The 20,420-nt window shown below is 34.5% G+C and overlaps 1 protein-coding gene across 2 annotated transcripts in view; it reads left to right on the top strand.

The window, feature by feature from the left end:
- The window catches only part of R3HDM1 (R3H domain containing 1), a 177,406-nt gene that overhangs the window by 24,968 nt on the left and 132,018 nt on the right, over nt 1-20,420 (top strand). Inside the window, exon 1 of one of the 2 annotated variants that reach the window (XM_069458869.1) lies at nt 19,775-19,932. The exons of the other annotated variant lie outside the window; for it this stretch is intronic. The gene's annotated coding sequence lies outside the window, so the exon portion shown is untranslated. Of the gene's footprint in view, nt 1-19,774; nt 19,933-20,420 lie in introns of those variants that run through there. 2 annotated transcript variants of the gene reach the window in all.

The following is a 20,420-nucleotide window of genomic DNA, read 5'->3' as shown; positions in this document are numbered from 1 at the left end:
GCAGGGACCATATAACTTAATTTTTGTTTATACACTGCCAAAGCTAACTTAAGAATTGCCTTTTAATGTAAAGCAAAGAAAAATCCTCTTTGTTCTAAAGATGTTATATATTTTCTCATGTTCTGAGAATGAGAACTATGTGCCTATCTTGTTTCCCTTTTGCTCTTGCTGCTATGACTATGAGACTCAAATTTGATCCGCGATCAGGTATCTGTATCAGTGATTTTGCTTAACATATGTCTTCCTTTTGGTAAGGGTGATTTATGTGATTTTATTGTGTACTCTTTGGCTCTTTATTAGCCATCTTAAATTTTTAGCAATGTATTTGGTATAAAATCATAACAGTTACCTTTTTGGCACTCAATAATGTTAGCTATTACTGTTTTTTAAATAAGATGGAGCTGGGTGTGGAGTAAGTACCAAAGCCCAGTGGAATACTTTTATCACCCTAGTATAGATAAAAAAGACCAATCACTAAAAGTAAACTGTACAATACCAGTCTTAATTTTTAATGCTTACAATTTGGCTCTTATGAGTTATTCTGTGTATTTTATATCTCTACCTAGGCAGTAAGTTAGTTATGACTAGTTGCTTACTTACTATATGTGAAATATTATTTAGAAGTGAGATGAATGAAATATCAGTCTGCTAATGGTGGATTAAAATGGTACAAAAAATTTTCTGTAGCACAGAGCAGAGTAAGGTAGGTCTCAGAAAAGAGTCACATTTCCCACAAGTATAGGTCCTAGCACATAGATTTTTGTTGATATTTTTGTAAATGTGTAAGATATGTTCACAGAAGACATAAAGATAAAGCAAAAATATGAAAAGTAGCCACCAGTAAATTGCTATTTAATGTTAACATTTGGTATATGCCCTTCCAATCTTTTTAAAATTTATTTTCCACATTCCCTGGCAAATAGTTATCACTAAATGAATATTATTCCTTTTTTATTTTAACTAAAAATTAGATCATACTGTACACACCAATTTGTGGTCTGGTTTATTTTTCCTTTCACCTAAAATGTTACCATCCTTTTGGATGCCACTAAATGAATTTCTGATTTTATTGAATGTACTGCATTTCCATTTACACAGCCAGTTACATAGTGTATACAGTTTTTCAATCTTTTAAAACAATGCTTTGATGTATGTTGTAACTTTTCTTTTGGTTAAAATTCTTCTAAGTGGTCGTCCTGGGTATATTCAGTATGAGGCTTTTGGTACATACTGCTAAATTGACTTCCGGAGATTTTGGACCGTTTTTTACTCATTTCAACGGTATTTGAGAATGCACATTTGTCTGGGTGCTGCTTACACTTGGCAAAATTCTGTCCTTGCCAGTGAAAAATGCCACCTTTTTTTTTTTTATTATTATTATTTGAAGACAGGATCTCCCTGTGTGGCCCAGGCTGGACTCAAACTGCTAGGCTCAAGCAATTCTCCCACCTCAGCCTCCTGAGTAGCTGGGGCTATAGGCATGTGCCACCTCACCCAGCTCAAAAATACTCTTTTTAAAATTGCTTTTCTTTAATCAAAAATCTTTAATTTCTTTTTTGTGAAATAACTATTTCTTTGGCTATTTCTCTTTTTCTTATTTGCTTGCAAAATACAATACATTCCTTAAGAGTAATTAAATTTTCATTACTAGAAATTACTGTTCAGAGCTCTTTTCAGCAATAGGAATAAACTAAATTACTGCCTTATAAAATAAAAAGATATATTTCAAATTTAAATTCAGATATGCATATAATAAAATTGAAAACTTTATTAAATAATTTAGGATTCATATTATCACTCTTACATCTTATTTTATTGCATTGACTACTCTGAACAATTTCTACCCTCCCTGAGCTACACACACCCTACTTAAGTAGATAGATTTTTTGTGCGGTTTTTTTTTTGTTTGTTATTGTTTTGTAAACTTGATGGTTGTTTTGGAATATTAATCTAGGATATCTGTAAAACTCTTGATATTATCATACATAGTCTCTTTATTTGAAAGGGGATGATTAGAGTAAGAGTGGTAATGCCATGAGATGTCACAAGATACAATGTATGTTATTGAAATCTAATATTTGAAGCCTCAACTTTGAGAACTCAGAAATTTTGTTTCTGTAGATTCACATAAAGTAAAGCAAGTACTGAGGTCATAACATGTTAGTGAAGTTTGCAGAGACTGAATAAATCTGAATGCCAGATTATTAATTTACTGTGACAGTCGAGTACTGCTTCTGTCAGCATTTCCAGTATATTCTCTTCTTCAGGTTAATCTGCATGGGAAGACAAATTATAATTAGAAGGCTGTTTAGTGAGCAAGAGATTCAAATTAAGATAAGTTAGTTGATTGCACGGTCTGGTAGGAATATACCTGTCCTAGGGAAAGAAACAGTCAAATCTGTAAACCTGGGTGAGATGCTTTCTACTTTACTAGGATTGTCACTGCTATGTGGTCAAGTTCTCAGCTTTTTCAAATGTGAAAGAATTTCTTTTTAATTTCAAAAAGGTCAGAAGTAGTGCTTGAGATACAGATGGATGTATGAGTCCCTTGCATTAACTCAGCAGTTCCCTAGCAATCTGCAGCTCATAGGCTGGTAATCCCTGTTGTAACCTAGTAATCTGCTTCTCTTGGTAGACTTGGTCCAGTTAGAGACCAGTATAATTAATTAGTACTCCTTTGGTTTGGTTTATACACCCAGTTACTTTGGGTGCTGTTAAACTCTTGAGTCAGTAACTTGACAAGACAGTAACTTTGATTTACTCCTAAAGGTAGATAATTACATTGTGAGTGTTCGTGCACATACATACATAAGCTTTACTTTTCACCTGCAAAGTGTGGTCTTTTTACCTGTGCAGCAGAGATGCTAGGGGTGCTTGACTAATGTTCTGCCAAGAATGGATAAGCTGAGTATCTCACCTGCTCACCTTCATAGCTGAATATCTTATAGTATATCAAGATACATGTATTATATCTTCCCTTTAAAAAAGTAAAAATTTTTTTTTTTTTTTTTTTGAGACAGAGTCTCGCTCTGTTGCCAGTGCTAGAGTGCCGTGGTGTCAGCCTAGCTCACAGCAACCTCAAACTCCTGGGCTCAAGCAATCCTTCTGCCTCAGCCTCCCGGGTAGCTGGGACTACAGCCATGCACCACCATGCCTGGCTAATTTTTTCTAGATATATTTTTAGTTGTCCAGCTAATTTTCTTTCTATTTTTAGTAGAGACGGGATCTCGCTCTTTCTCAGGCTGGTCTTGAACTCCTGAGCTCAAACAATCCACCCACCTCAGCCTCCCAGAGTGTTAGGATTACAGGTGAGCCACCGCTCCCGGCCTAATAAAGTTAAATCTTTTTAATTAAAAATTAAACTAGCATCGTGTTCATTACAGCCTTTTTTTTTTTTTTTTTTTTTTTTTATTGAAGGGCTAAACCATGCCCAAGAATCATCAGTTGTTCTTATTTCAGAGTTCGTTCCTGGATGCAGTTTTTCTTTTTCTTTTTTTTTCCTTTGAAATGGAGTCCAGGCCGGGCGCGGTGGCTCACGCCTGTAATCCTAGCACTCTGGGAGGCCGAGGTGGGCGGATCGTTTGAGCTCAGGAGTTCGAGACCAGCCTGAGCAAGAGCGAGACCCCACCTCTACTAAAAATAGAAAGAAATTATATGGACAGCTAAAAATATATATAGAAAAAATTAGCCGGGCATGGTGGTGCATGCCTGTAGTCCCAGCTACTCGGGAGGCTGAGACAGGAGGATCGCTTGAGCTCAGGAGTTTGAGGTTGCTGTGAGCTAGGCTGACGCCACGGCACTCACTCTAGCCTGGGCAACAGAGTGAGACTCTGTCTCAAAAAAAAAAAAAAAAAGAAAAGAAATGGAGTCCAATATTGATACGAGTTTAACAGTACTTTTTCAAAAAATTAGTTTTTCATTAAAAGAAATCCTATTTGAAGGTAATATTGGTGACTTCTTGGAAGAAAGGGATAAGGAGTCATGACTTGGCTGCTAAGGGAACAGCCTCCACATAAGAAACAGGCTCAAGTGGATAGGGGATCTAACCATTCAGTCCTGAAATTTCTCTGCCTTAAAAGCCAAAAAATGTGCAGGGGGACAGCAAAGGGAAGACATCCCCCTCCCTTATCCTTACCTCAGGACATCCTGATCTTAAACTTCACTTCTGCATACACAGTCACTCAAGCTGGAAACTTAGGTATCATATTTATTTTCTCTGTCTCCCTCAATCCAATCACTTACTAAGTCCTGCAAATTTTACCATGGCTTATTTAATTTCCACTGGTTTAATATTGGAATACATGGACTGGACTTGCCCTACTCTGTACCATAGAAAGGAATAAATCAAAATAGATAGTAATGTTTGTCAATTAAACCTGTTAAGACTGTAGAAGATTTTTTTTTAATTTTTGCAATCACAGAGAAATAGGTGGATCAAAGTGGTTAAGCACGTGGACTCTTAGAGCCATACTGCTCACTTCAAATCCTCACTCTACCGCTTCCTAGTTGTGTGAGTGTGGACAAGTTGCTTTAACCTATCTGTGTCTCAGTTTTCTTAATCAGGAATAAGGATATCAATAATACTTGCCTCATAGGGAATGCCTGGAACATACCTATTACATAGAAGACCCTTTTTAAGGATTAGCTCTTCGTCCATTTGTTTTGTTTTTGTTCAAAAATTAGAAAAATGTATTTCCTCAGTTGATGAATTTGAAGTGTACTATTGATTATAAACAACTATTTTATTTAATAGGGTATTTAAGATGAGAATTTTTTTTTTAAGAGACAGGGTCATGCTCTGTCACCCAGGCTGGAATGCAGTAGTGTAATCATAGCTCACTGCAGCCTCAAAACACCTGGGCTCAAGTGATCCTCCTGCTTCAGCCTCCCAAAGTGCTGGGATTCCAGGTATGAGCTACTGCACCCAGCAAGGAATTTTTAAATTTAAGCAACTAAGTTATCCATTTTCCTCTGCCACTTAAGATTGTGTTCCGCTACCTGCATCTAGAATGATTCTCTGACCTTTTGTTATTTGCTACACAAGTTAAATGATCTGGATGTTAAATGTCATGTAGGGTAGTAAAGCTATGTCTAAGGTGTTATTTTACATATGTGATAATGTTTCCATAATTGAGTAATGCATGAGCAAATACTGCTTTCTACTTTGTGTCCCATGTACTTGCAAAAGAATTATCTTTCATTTGTTTTCAGTGAGTGATTAGATGACTGCCTCTCAGAAATCTGTTTGTATAGCTGAATTAATTATCAGCTAAGAAGACAATGACCAGCAGTGGGAAAACTGGTTTATATACCCAAAGGGACAGAAAACTTTTTTTGGGGGGAAAAAATTATTGATTACATTATACATCCCACACCTAGTTGGAGAATCAGTTCCCCTTTACAGCTATCTAAGGACCTAGGATAAAAACTAGTTCTTCCCCAGCCTGAGCAAGAGCGAGACCCCATCTCTACTAAAAATAGAAAGAAATTATATGGACAGCTAAAAATATATATAAAAAATATTAGCCGGGCATGGTGTTGCATGCCTGTAGTCCCAGCTACTCGGGAGGCTGAGACAGGAGGATCGCTTGAGCTCAGGAGTTTGAGGTTGCTGTGAGCGAGGCTGATGCCACGGCACTCACTCTAGCCTGGGCAACAGAGTGAGACTCTGTCTCAAAAAAAAAAAAAAAAAAAAAACTAGTTCTTCCAAAGTTATAGAAATGAGCATAAGAAGAAAGAAATTAAGTATTAATTCTTAAACATTGTTGTAGAGATTATGTGTAATAAAGCTTCTGGCCAGCATTACCAAAGGCCTTGCTGCTCTTGCAGGCTATCAGATGTACATTTTCATTATTCCAGGTCCTTTAGTTTTTGATTTGGCTTTGTCATATTTTCCAAACTGTTTTCAATATGTGTGTCCTTTGTAGCCTAATGGCAAGACTCATTTAGGCTATGATTTTATAAAAAATTGTCTTTTTACCCCTCAGAAAAGTCTATATACACCTTATTCACATTTTTTGAGTTCTCTTGAGCCCAAAGATAACTATGCATCATTTTTTTAAAAAACATGTACATATATTTCAGAAATTCCCAGTTAGTACATATTTTTTTAGTTAATGAGTATATCATATTGCAAATTGTTTTTAAGTTATGTCAGATACAAATTGAATTTCATCAAATTAAGTTTTATATTTCAAAGGATGTTATCAAGAAAGTGAAATATTTTCACAAATGGGAGAAAATATTTGCAAATTATTTATCTGATAAAGAACTTGTATACAAAATACATAAAGAACCCTTATGACTCAATAATAAGACATAACCCAGTTTAATAGTGGGCAAATGATCTGCAAAGATATTTCTCCAAAGAAGATATACATATGGCCAATAAGTGCATGGAAAGATAATTCAACATTTTAGCTACAGAGGACATGCAAATCAAACCCACAAGATACCACTTGATGTCCACTAGGTTGGTTAGTTTTGGTTTAGCTGTAACCAAAAAGACACATAAGTGTTGGCAAGGATACGGAGAAATTGGAAGCCTTCACACTACTGGTGGGAATGTAAAATTGTATAAAAACCTGGGAAAACAGGGTTGTCATTGGACCCAACAATGTAACTCTTGAGTATATAACTAAAAAAAATGAAAGTACATGTCCACACAAAAGTTTGTACAGTGTATAAATGTTCTCAGCAGCATAGTCATAGTAGTGAATAAATGGAAACAAGCCAAATGTTTATCAACCAACAAATGGGTAAACAAACTATGGTATATCTATAAATGGAATGTCATTTGGCTATAAAAAAGAATAAATTACTGATACATACTACAGCTTAGATGAACCTTAATATTATTATACTAAGTGAAAGAAGTCACTAAAGGTCATATCGTATGATACCATTTATATGAAATGTCCAGAGTAGGTAAGTGTATAGAGACAGATTAGTGGTTGTCTAGGGCTGGATGGGGGATGGAGGAATTAGGAGGCAGTAGCTAAATAGGACAGAGTTTGTTCATAGGGTGATGAAAATGTTCTAAAATTGATTGTGATTGTTATACAACTATTAATATATGAATATACTAAAAGGATTGAATTGTATACTTTAAATGGGCAATTATATATGATACGTGATTTATATGTCAATAAGCTGTTACAAAAAAATTGTCAAGGAGGGATTCCAGATAACTGAAGACCCATCTAGCTACTGCCTACCAATTTTCCTCCAAAAAAATACAAAACCATAAGAAGGAAAAAATAAATCTCTACAGAATTTGAAAATGTTGCATAATTTGAAGAGAATTTAAGACTTCACTATGACTATAAGTAAAAAAGAGAAAACTCCCCAAATCTTTCGAACTCTCATTTGGCTCTTGCCTGCCATAAGACTTTCTGGCAAGCATGGGCAGAGAAAGGTGGGGACAAAAGAGAGAGGGGGAAGCTAGCTTTATCTAAACACTTACCGGGAAAGAATAAGCCCACCCTAAGTCTGAAAATTCTTTTTTTTTTTTAAAAAAAAAGTACCAAATAGATATTAGGGACCATTAAAAATGCATACAGTTCCAAGAGGCAGTCTTTAAAATGCATAGCTTCTAGGGGAGAAAAAGAAGGTACCTAAGTAATGAGAAGCATCCTTTGGCAGTTGGGTAGGGAAGGGGAAATAAAGTGAAAGAGGAAATTCAGAATCCAGCAAAACAAAGAGAACCACAGAATTACATGATTCATATCCAGCTTTCCCCCCAAGAACAAAACAAGCAATTAACTGAAATATCTGGACTTTGCTATACTGACAGAAGAGGGCACCGTTAAAATAGGAATCTTTTAAAATGTCCAAAATAAGCCAAGCTCACAAGAAAAGAAATAATAGACAAAAGCAGAAATTTATGAGGTAGGGAATAGAAGAACAGTAGGCTTAATTGAATCTATATTCTGAAATTTTTTAAATTATCAAAATAGACAAATCACTAGCAAACCTAATCATGTAAAGGAAAGGAGTTAAATGCAAATATGCAAAATTAGAGAAGATGAGGGGAAATAACCATTGAAAATAATTTTTAAAAAAAAATTTTAAATTACAAGAGACTACTTAGTAGACTTCATAGCAATTAATTTGAAAACCTAGATGAAATGATTAATTTTCTAGGAAAATGCAGATTACCAAAATTGACTTAGAAAGGTTACACTGACTAATTTCCACAGAAGAAATAAAGAACATTATTAAAAAACTATCCCAGTAAAACTCATTAGGTCTGGATGGTTTCATAGAGCAATCCTGTCACATCTTCAAGTGTAAGATATTCCTGCTATTTATAAATTGTTCTAGGGCATTGAAAATGTTGGAAAGCTTCGAACTCCTTTTATGCTACAAAGATATAGTACTGATACTTAAACCTGATAAGAACAATACTACAAAAAGAAAGAAAACTACAAACTAGTATCCCTTATGAATATTGATGCAGCGATATCAAATAAAATAATGGTATTATTAATATACCATGACCATGTGAGATTTATTGTCGGAATGCAGGGCTGGTTCAATATTAGGGTACCCATTATTATCATACTCCATGTTAATAGATTTGCAAGGAAAAATAATTATCTCCATAGATGCTGAAAGAGCCTTCAGCAAAATCCCCCCGTTCATGATAAAAATCCCCTCCTTGAGAAGTAGGAATTACAGGATTAGTTTTAAATGATAAAATATCTGTATCTTAATCTTAAAGCCAGAAATTTTATACCTAGGCAAGGCGAAGTGCCTACTATCTTCACTGCAATTTAACATTATAGTGGAGGTATCAATCAGTATACTTAGATAAATCAATTAGAGGCATAAGAATAAGTAAAGAAGTTAAGACTGTCTTAGCAGATTATATGATACAAGTTGAGTATCCTTAATCTGAAATTCTCCAAAATATGAAACTTTTTGAGCACCGACATGCTCTAAGGAAAAGCTCATTGAAGCATTTCAGATTTTGAATTAGAGACGCAAATGGTAAGTATAATGCACGTATTCCAAAATCCAAAAAAATGCGAAATCCAAAACACTCGTGGTCCCTAGCATTTCAGATAAGGGATACTTGACCTGTAGTATAGCTGGAAAACCTCAGGACATTACTGGTAAAACTAATCCAAATGATACAGAGAATTCAATAAGATAGCCAGGTATAAAATTAACTTACAAAAATCAGTAGTCTTATATACACAGACCAGTTATCAGTCATAATGGTAGAGAAAACTCCACTTACAATAACAAAGATTAAATACTTAAGAATAAGTGTAAAAAGAGGTGTACAAAATCTATAGGAGGAAAATTTTTCGACACTTTTAAAAGTCACAAAAGTAGACGAGTAGGATGACTCAGTACTATAAAGATGTCAGTTCTTAATTTCTAAATTTAATGTAATCCCAGCAAAAATGCCAAGTTTTTTGTTTTGTTTTGTTTTTTGGTTTTTTCTTTAATGAAGTTGGGCAAGTTGATACTAAGTTGTATGGGAAAACAAACAGAAAAACAGCCAGGAAGAAACTAAAAAAGAAAAACTGCCATTGGGGCTAGCCCTACAAGATATTAAAACATACACTATAAAGCTTCTATAATTAAATCCATATGCTTCTGTCACATAAATAAACAAATATAGCAGTGGAATAGAAAACCCAGAAACACCCAGGTACAAGGGAAAGTAATAAAAAGGGTATTTCCAATCATTGAAGCAGAAATGGACTTTTTAAGAAATGGTACTGGTAGCCATTTGGAAGGAAATAAAATTAAATTCACATCTTGCTCCGTGCATAATAATAAACTCAACACAGAAACCTGCATATAAATATTCATAGCATTATTCATAATAGCTCAAAATGCAAACAATTCAGATGGCCATAAACTGATAATTGGATAAGCAAAATGTGGTATATCCATACAATGGAATATAATTCAGCAATAAAAAGGAATAAAAGTACTGATACATGGTGCTACATGGATGAAGCTTGAAAACATTACGCTAAGTGAAAGAAGGCGGTCACAAAAGGCCACAGATTGTATGATTTCATTTATATGAAATGTCCATAATAGACATATCTATACAGCAGGTAGATTAGTGGTTGCCTGGGACTGAGGGAGTTTGGAGGAAAGGGGAGTGATTCTTGAACGGTACAATGTTTCTCTTTGGGATGATGAAGATGTTCTAAAAGTTACTGTGATGGTTGCACAACTGTGTGAATACACTAAAAGGCACTGAATTTGACACTTTAAATAGATGAATGTATGATATATGAATTATATCTCAGTAAAGCTGTTACCAAAACCCCACAACAAACTCCAAATGGATTAAGGATCTAGTTTAAAGAGAGGGAGAGATTATATAAATACAAAAGAAAACATGGATTTTCTTCTTTGACCTTTGTGTATGGAAAAGACTTTTTTATATGACTCAAAATACAGAAGCTATAAAAGAAAAAGTTTAAAAATGTGACTACATAAAAATAAAATTTCACATGGCAAAAACTACCATGAAAAAAGTCAAAAAGACAAGCTGACAAACTGGGGGGAAATGTTTTCAACCTATACTACAGGCAAAGGCCAATATTCCTAATATATAAAGAATGCCTAATAATTAAAGGACAAATAAAACTGAGGAACAAAGGACCAAGACTTGATAGAAAAATGAGGAAAAGACATAAATAGACAATTCTCAAACAATAAAAATAATGGACCTAAACCATGAAAAAATTTTAAGCTCATTCAGAGGAATACCTATTAAAACAGCACTAAGATACCATTCCTCATCTACCAGATTGGAGAAAATTAAAAAGAATGACAGCACATTCTGTTGCAAGACTATGGGAATAGGCATCCTCATGCACTGCTGGTGGAAATGCACATTGGCATAACCCTTCTGAAGAGCAATACCTAACAAATTTATTAATACATATACACTTATCTTTTGACCCAAAAATCCCTCTTTTAGGAATCTTCTCTAAAGATATACTCTGTATGCACAAGTTTGTTCATTTAGGAGTGTGTGTAATTGCAAAATATTCCACATAGCCTAAATACCCATACAGGAGAATAATTGAATAAATGATGGGATAGCCACACAATATTGTGCTGCTATAAGAATGAGGACTGTCATGATGAACTGTCATGGTGCAATTAGAAGAAATAAGTAAAGTACAAAGAATATCTGTGGTATGCTGCTCTTCATGTAAAAAGGGAAATACAGGCACATGTACCTGCTGATGTGTGTAAAAGAAATAGAGGAATAATAAACTAGAAACTAAAGTTGAGCAAGAATGGGGTAGAAAGATTGGGGGTAATTGGAATGAGATAGTAGAGGTGAGAAGGGAGTGGCACTTCTTCGACTATATTTTTTGTATTACTTTGACTCTTAGAAACCTGGCAATTTTTCACATAGCCTCCAAAAATAAATAAAATCAACCTGGATATTGGGGGATAGGGAGAAAGGAACCCAAATAGAATACAAACACTAACAAATGAAACTTATAAACTAAGTTATGGACTGAGTTCTGAAGTCAGTGAATAACACTGACTTGAATGGGGAAGAAGAGAGCTAAGTAACTTTGGAAAACAGTATTTTGGTTTTTCTGGTGGTGGGGGAGTTATCCCTATGTTACTCAGGCAGGTCTTAAAGTCCTGGACTCAAGACAAACTCCCACCTCCCAAGTAGCTGGAATTACAGGCATGTGCCATCACACCCAGCTGATTATGTATTCTAAGACTAAATACAAAAAGGCAAAAAAAAAAAAGGAACAAATATATTCTAAGTAGGAAATGTGTTTATCGCAGAGGTATTGGTTAGGAATTCTGAAACTGCCTTTTGTGTATAGTAAAATAAGTAAATATATTGTAGATAATAAAAGTCAAATTTCTCACTGTTGGATAAAGAAGTTATAGGTTAAAATAGGAGTAGGCTAGTATGAACCATGTTTTCTTTGACTGGAGTTGGAGGTAGCCATATGAAGTCATAGTCTTTAATATATATATATAGATGTTTAAATGCAAAAATAAATATATAGATGCATGGATATGTCTGTTAGTGTACTGTACATATATGCATGTCCTAGCTCTGTCCTGAGAGAGCCAAAGAGCATGAGACTCTAGTCACAATGAGCACATTAGTACTCAGATCTTCTCTAAATACTATTCTCCAATAAAAGGAGCCATGGATTTTTGGAGAAATGGTCGAGTCTGGGCTTGGGCAGGAAAAATACAAGTTGTGCCATCATGTGGTGCCAGGTGCCAGAAAGTAATTCAAAAAATGATGGGAGTGTGTTGAAAGGATGCAGGAGCCAATCTGGAGGACCTTTCAATGGCCAAAACTGCTATAATTTGAGAAACAAAATAATAAGGGTATTGAATTATAACCCAAAGAGTAAAACACATATACAAGCTTTCAGTTAGATCAATAGAGAGATGGATAGATAGATGGTTAGGAAGGACAACTTTTCCTTACAATGGAATTCCAATTAATATAAAAAGAAGGAAATAAAAATCACCATTAAACAAATACCACTGTAATAAATATTGCATGCAAGAACTATCAATGGGTATTATAATTAGTGAAATTATGATGAGAAGCAATATGTTTTCAAAGGTCACAAAATACCTCCCCACAAGATGCTTATGAATTACAAAGAGAATAATGATAACTGTATAGGAGAAACATGGCAGACACTACCCTAACCAAGAAAAGTAAAAATCACTGGTAATGAGACATGTTACCATCATGTATACTCAGAGAGGACGTACTGAGAAAGGCATAGTTTTGACTTCTGTGGTATTCTTGCCAAAAATGCGTGAGCTTAATCTAATCATGAAACTGGAGAAATTTGCTTAAGGAATTTAAACATCATCTGTAGTTTAGGTAATAGAGTATCAATGTTAATTTTCTGATTTCAGTAATTGTACTGTAATTGTGTAACATGCTATCATTAGGGGAAGTAGAATGGATTATATGCAGGAAATCTGGGGTATTTTTGCAACTTTTCTCCAAGTCTAAAATTATTTCCAAATAAAAAGTTTTTTAAAATAGGTAAAGGTTTCAAGGTACCAGGTGTCTGTTGCTTCCTAAACTCTTGTTACCTGAAAACTCAGAAACCAGATTCATTTTGATAACACAGTAACCATTGCTATCAGGACTGTCACTATTTAAATTAAGACTGATAGATTCACAGGAGATACTTCTATTTATTATAGATATTTTTATTGTAATATTATTGGAATTTATTCTAAATAGAATTTATTCTTATTCCCCAGGAGTCAACCATGAACTTCTTGCTTATTCTCTTTATGTACTCTCCTTTAGAGGGTTCATTCATTCAGTTGACATCAGCTGGCACCCTTTATGTGAAAAATCTGTTCATGTCACTCCCTTGATTGTCTTCATTAACCCTTACCTTGAACTTGAAGCTCTGGTTTTGCTGAGCTACTTTCAAATTCATTCATCCTAATGCTTTTTGGGTCTTGCTCATATTGTTCTTTCTCCTCCAATTTTTGTCTTACTCCTTTGCCTGGCTAATATCCTACAAAAGATAGCTTAAATATTACTGCTTCCACAAAATGTTCCTTGACCCTCCAAGTCTGACTTTTAAAGACCGCTTAGATACTTTCGTAGTTTCATTTAGTTACCCTGTCCTAGCATTTATTACCGTATAATAATAATAATGTTTATATCTTAAACCACCATCTGTGGTATAAAGAATAAATTAGAAGGAGGCAAGATCATTTTAAAGGCTAGAGACCAGTAAGAAGCCTCTTGGGGAAATGCAAGCAGGAAATAATGGTTGCCTATATTAAGGTACAGTTAATGGGGATGGAGTCCAGAGATATACTGTATTTAGAAAGTGGAGTGTAAGATTCTTGAGGGTAATGTTTATCTTGTTTGCCTTTAGATCCATAGCAGGGGAATTCTGGTGAATCCTGCCTTATGCTCATGACTCCAACTTCATTTCTTGCCTGTGGAACATTTCATCTGACCCTTAACCCTTATTTCTGTAATTATCTGTGGAGTGTCTGAGGCTGGAACTTTGGATACCCCTTTGGTTGTGGAATGTTGATTCAGTTCATCTGACTAACTGGAAAATATCTCAATCTTTCCTCACCACTCTAGAATCTTTCCTCTTTGTTGAGTCAAGGAGAGTGAGTTGGGGTTGTTTATTTGCTTACTGCTTGCCTTTGGTGGGTAGATAAGAAATTAATAAACTTTGCATCATGCCAGTTTCCCATGCCAAACTTCTCTACTACTACTTCTAGTGGCACTGACATTCTTTTAATTATCCAGGTTTTAGAGTGTTTGCATTATCATTAATTTAGCTTTCTCTTTCGTCAGTCATTTGTAACTTTTTGAGTTTTGCCTTGAAGTGTTTCTCCGTTGTCTTTGTTTTTCTTTCCCAACTAACATTCTGACTCTAACCAATGTCACCTTATATCTAAACTATTACAAGACTCTCCCAGTTTACTTTCTTAATTTCTCTGCCTCTTTATCCTCAATTTAGATCCACAAGAATTTTGTTGACACTAAACCTTGATATCAAATTATCTTGGCAAAGTGAATTTTTGCTCAGAATTGAAAGTATTAAATGAGATAATGGATGAGTGCTTTGTAACTGTATATTCCCTAGCCCTTGATTTATTCCCTCCTTTTTAAAATCTCTCCACTTTATACTCTTAACTTTTTCTGAAAGTCTTTTATAATTGAGCCAGTATTTGTTTAACCTTAATTTCTACGTAGAGATGGAATCGTGTACTAATTAAGAGTAAAGGCTGTAGAATTTAAATCTAGCCTCACATTTTGGGTCTAAGTGATTTCCCAGGACAAATCACTTAATCTATTTATACTTCTGTCTTTTCAACTTTAAGATAAAGATAATAATATCTCTGAATTTCAGAGTTGTTGTCATGAGGACTAATTAAATTATTAGTCTCAAACTACTTACTACCTGGCATAATACATATGATATGTTTTTATGACATATTGGTAGCAGATTTATAAAGTGTATTAACATTAATCTTAGGTGAAAAGCACTGAAACACTCAATACATTTTTTTAATGTAACTGCACATACGTATTAATCAGACAGGAAAACACTTAAGTCATAAAGTATTTTCACTTAAGGGTGAAAATCTCAGGTGTGTAGCACATGCTAAATACTGCGTGACATGTAAATATAAGTAAAAAGACATGTGGAGACTCATTATGACAGGACATGGGGGAAAAACAGTCTAGGAATGAACTTCATGGTTCACAAGGTAAAAGGAATCCACCCCATGTGGGACATAATCCCTTTGTGTTTATATTCTCCATCTTTGCAATTAATCAAATTCTGTAAGAGCAAACAAGCCAGTAAGTTAGGTCAGGTTCGTGTTTGGGCCGTTTCCAAGTAATGTATAGTAGAAACTATTGTTACAGAATCTGATTGACTAGTTTAAGATTACTAACCAGTTTTCTACTATAATACAGTCAGGGGATCCTGTTGGTTTACTTCTGAGCTTTCGTTTCTGGAACTATAAAATAAGGTGTGAACTAGATAGAATGATTCTGAGATGCTTTCCAGCTGTAAAATTCTGTTATTTCGTAAATCAAAGAGAGCAAGCACATTACTAAAGTTATCTTTAGTACAACTTTAGAAATATCCTGACCAAGCCAAGATTCAAAATATTTGTACTTTTATTTATTGACAGTTATTGGATATTTGTGTTTTTATTGAGGGGGTTATTGTAGCTGAAAAATAAAAATAGGCCACAGGAAGTGAATTCCTTACTTCCTTTCAGATTATTAGAAATTTATGTTCAGTAAAAGCACCTGAATCTTAAAAGAATGAGAAAACTTTCAGGGTTCAAATGCTTTTGTCATTTTGTGTCCTCTGGGCTGTCGACAGTGTGACTCTATCACAGAATACCACTTGGAGAGACTAGACTGGGTTACTCCATTTGGGGCAGGGGGTACGTGGAGAGTGGGGAGGACCAGAAATCCACCCTGCCACACTGCTTGGCATGGAGTAGTAGGAAGAACCCTCCCTTAGCAGGATAATGTCCTCTGCATCCTATTTTTTATACTTCAAAGTGAGGCATTTTTACTTGAAATTACAGTACTGTATGCAGTTTTCAAAAGAAGAATGTATTAATAGTATATTTACTATTAGAGAGGTATTGCTATATAATAGTCTGCCTGCTCCCCATAACGTAAAAAAAAAAAAAAAATCCTAATGAAAGTACTGTACTGTCCACAGTTTAAAAGATGTTCTAAATTCTTAATAAATAAAAGTGCTAAGGCAAAAATAGGACTTTTTCTCTAGAAAATGGAAGGATGCCTTCTGGAAAGGGTTTTATAGAAAAGTTTAAATATAGTATATAGTGGACGCCCAAATAGCTTTCTGGCTTTACCAGTTCTTAACATTTTAGAACATTTGCTATCTCCCTTTTTCTCCCTCTCTCTCTGGCTAGTGTATTTTTATCACACCCAAGAAATTTAACATTTGTAAGATATAATCATCTAATATACTAACCATATTCATACTACCTCAGTTGTTTCATAAGTATCCTCCATAACCTTTTGAAAAATCCAGAATCTAATCAAATATAACACTTTACGTTTGTGGACATGTCTCTGTAGTCTTATGTAATTTTTCCTTATTTTTTTCATAATATTGATATTTTTGAAGCGCTTAAGCTAGCTGTATTGTGTAATGTTCCACCGTCTGAATTTGTCTGATTGTTTCCTAGTGATTAGATTCAGATTAAATATTTTTGGATGAATACAGCATAGGTGATTTTTTTCCCCCTGTTGCATTATATCAAAAAGCGTGAAATGTTAGCCTGTGTGATTACTGGTGAGGTTAAATTTGATCATTTGGTTAAGGTAATCTGGTTGTAAACATACCTTTGAAATTAAAAGTTATCAGTAACCAAAGAATATCTTGTTCAATAACAGTCTCATCTAATAGGTTTTGTCATCTATTTATGATCCTTGCCAGAATCAGTTATTACCTTAGTGGTTGCAAAGTATTGATTTTCTACTTCTAAGAGATATGTTAAATTTCTAAAAAATTTGTTATAAGATGGTCCATAGATATAGTAATCATTTGTTCTTTTTATTTAGAATGTCTTAGGAAATATGTGAGAGAATGAGGTTCAAATGTTTTTTCACCTTTAAAGGTCGAGTATTTTAAAAGTTCCACAAGAGCTAAGGCACCAGGAAAATTAAGAAGAAAGTTTATCAGCATTGTCAGTAATTAGATTTAGACAATTAAATTTCTCATATTAGTCCTGTAGTTGCCCCAGTTCCTATGATTCAGTTGGGAGTTATCTTTTTACCTTATAGTTAAACCCTATGCTTCTGTTTTTGCAGAGGAAGTTGCCAGACATTCTAAGAAATATAGCACGAGATTTAAGATGTAAGTGTACAGTTAAATCTCATTAACTCAAGTTTCTGTTATTGAGTATTTATTCTTTGAAAGTTTTCTTCGTTACCTGATGTTGGTAGCATGTTTTAAGCACAGTTCCACAACATCATCAGAAAGCTTTCTAAATCTGTTTCACTATTTGTGTTAAATGTTTGTAGGGTAGAGACAGAGTCAACTCACATAATTAATGGTGTACCAGCTACAAAGAATATTGAAATTAAGGTTCTGTGTCTTTAATAGCAAATTGTAGATTGTTCCTAAATTAAAGGTTTATTATTGCTGGAGGTCACTATTAACAGCTAAGTCCTTTCCATTCAGAATTAGAGAGAGGCCTCTACTTGACAGTGATAAAACTACATTTTAGGATATTTTTTATTATGATTTTTCACTAATTCAGAATTACTTGAATTTATAAGGCCTTAACAGTTTCTAAAACTTAAAGAGAAATAGAATTATTTCATATGTAGAAATATTCATTTTAGTTTTTGCCACAATGTAAATGGATTGCTTCATTATTCTGCATATCAACTTTTCTGTTACACAACAAGAGTTTCTATTACACTTTTTAAGGAAAGATGCCTTGAAATTATGTTTCTCATGAGCAACAAAGATTTTCTTATCTGAGAAAAAGCATTTGCACCCTTTCATAGCAGCAGAAACTATGCATGGAAAAGAAAGCTTGGGTATTTGTTTTATGGGTACTTAGGCTAGCACTTGATTTTTACCTCTTAAAAATATCTGAGTACTGGCTGAGTGCAGTGGCTCACACCTATAATCCTAGCACTCTGGAAGGCCGAGGTGGGAGGATTGCTTGAGTTTAGGAGTTTGAGACCAGCCTGAGCAAGAACAAGACCCGGTCTCTACTAAAAATAAAAAATTAGCTGGGCTTCGTGGCACATGTCTATAGACCTAGCTACTGGGGAGGCTGAGACAGGAGGATTACTTGAGCCCAGGAGTTGGAGGTTGCTCTGGGCTATGATGCCACTGTACTCTACCTAGGGCGACATAGTGAGACTCTGTCTTTAAAAAAAAAAAAAACCTGAGTACCAAAAGGTGTGCAGGGCATAGTAAAGGATTGCACACTGGGGAAATTTTAAGTAAATTAGCATGAAACCTCTCAGACAAGACTCACTGTTATTGGCTCTCTTATCACTTTTTTTTTTTGACTAGTCAGGGAAGATTTTGTGGATTTATATGGGTTTTTAACATAAATCTATAGGGCTGAAATAAAACCTATTTTTGTAAAAGCAATAACAATATCTTTTGAAATTATACTATAAAGTTGGTATTTTTTAGTGTTTACCAAGCTGATATAAAGAGCACTACTGGTCTGTTAGGCTGTAGGGTTATATAAACCCTAGATGACTTAATGTTTTAGTGGCAGAAAAGTGCAGTATTTTTAGTAGTATACATATTGTCAAATAATACTGGTAATTTATGAGCATTGTGTGATTGGATCCTTATAGCATTCCTGTGTGCTTTTGGAAAGTAGGATCTTTGTTTAACAAAATGGGAAACAGAGGCACATGCTTTACTCAGCTATTACAGAAAACAATAATAGAATCCAAAAAACAGCACTTATCTGATTATTCAGTGTTTTACCCAATGGACACAATTAGTTTTCTGTTTTCTTCATTTTATTTTGTCTTCTCATAGTTATTAAACATTTTTTAAAATTTGGTTTTGGTTTATTCTTTTTCTTGTAAGTCCTCCACTTAAGCTAATGTAGCTAACAAGCATCTGATACGAGGCAGAATTGTCCTCTGATCGTAGCTCTTTTGCTATCTCCATCTGTTGGTATGAAGAAGAAATGCTTTTGCCAGAGTGAGCAAGCTCATTTTAATTTTAGCAAAAACAGTTTAAGAAATAAAGAATCGTGCTCTTAATGCATTTTCTTTCTTGGTGACAAAGACAGTCGGAAGATGCAAAATTGTCACGGGAAGTCAGCTATTGTGACGAATTGCCTTTTTTTTTTAGGCTTTTTATTAGTGATATTAGAAGTGTCAAAAAGAGTTATTTAAAAATTGATGTATTAACCGTGGCTAGATTCCTTATGTTTTGTTCTTCAGGGAATTATAGAAACATAATTATCTGAACTTTTTTCATCAGTGTAGGGTCAGACATCATTGTACAACAATATTTTAATAGCGAAAAATCTCAAAAATCCTGACAGTCTTTGCACATTCACAGTTTCATGGGCTTTTGCATCATTGCTTCTGAATTGCTAATGAAGAGCTCAATATAGCTTCTGATGCATTTCGGATATTCTGGGTGGTGACTGGCTAGAGTGTTACTGACATCACAACATACAGCTGTTGACTTTCTATTGTCTCTGAGTCCTCCTCAGCAAGTGCCTTAGACTGCTCTAGCGAGCTTTCCTAATGCCTGACTAATCAGCTAGATGTGTTTGCGGTGAGCTCTGTAGAGGAGCAATGCAGAGCATCAGTTTACAGATACTATGGAAAGTACATCTTCATTAACTCTATATGATGAAGCAAATACCAGTACAATGAAGGTATGTGACTCTTAATTCATTTACTAAATTTGTCAATGTGTAATCAAGTATAAGAATTATTCATGTTCACTTAGTACCATAATTTTTGTCAGAGGTATCTGTGACAAAATCCTTACCATGTCCAAAATGAGAGCATTTCTAAAATGGTTTTTGTTTATTTTTGCAAAGATATATTTGTGTAGGTTGATAGAATAAAGAATAGGAGTCATTTACTTCTCAGCTGTATCACCCATTTCTTCTCCCCTTCCTCTCAAATTCTCAATACTTTTTGTACCTTGCCGATAGGATGGCTTACCTGTGTGCTAATTGGTATTTGTGTATAGTAGAACAAATTGTCAGTTGGGAAAAATGACTTCTCTTTCAGATTCATCGTGAAATAGACATGCTGCATGGCTTGTTCAGTTTTTAAAATTTTATTGTGGAACAAATACAGTGAAAGTGAGATTGTTTTCTTTTAGAAATTAAGAAACTAAGAACCTTAACTTTCA

The sequence above is a fragment of the Eulemur rufifrons genome, chromosome 1, assembly GCF_041146395.1.
Source record: "Eulemur rufifrons isolate Redbay chromosome 1, OSU_ERuf_1, whole genome shotgun sequence".
NCBI classification, from domain to species: Eukaryota; Metazoa; Chordata; class Mammalia; order Primates; family Lemuridae; genus Eulemur; species Eulemur rufifrons.
Note: the sequence above shows the minus strand (reverse complement) of the source record. Positions and strands in the feature narration are given on the sequence as shown.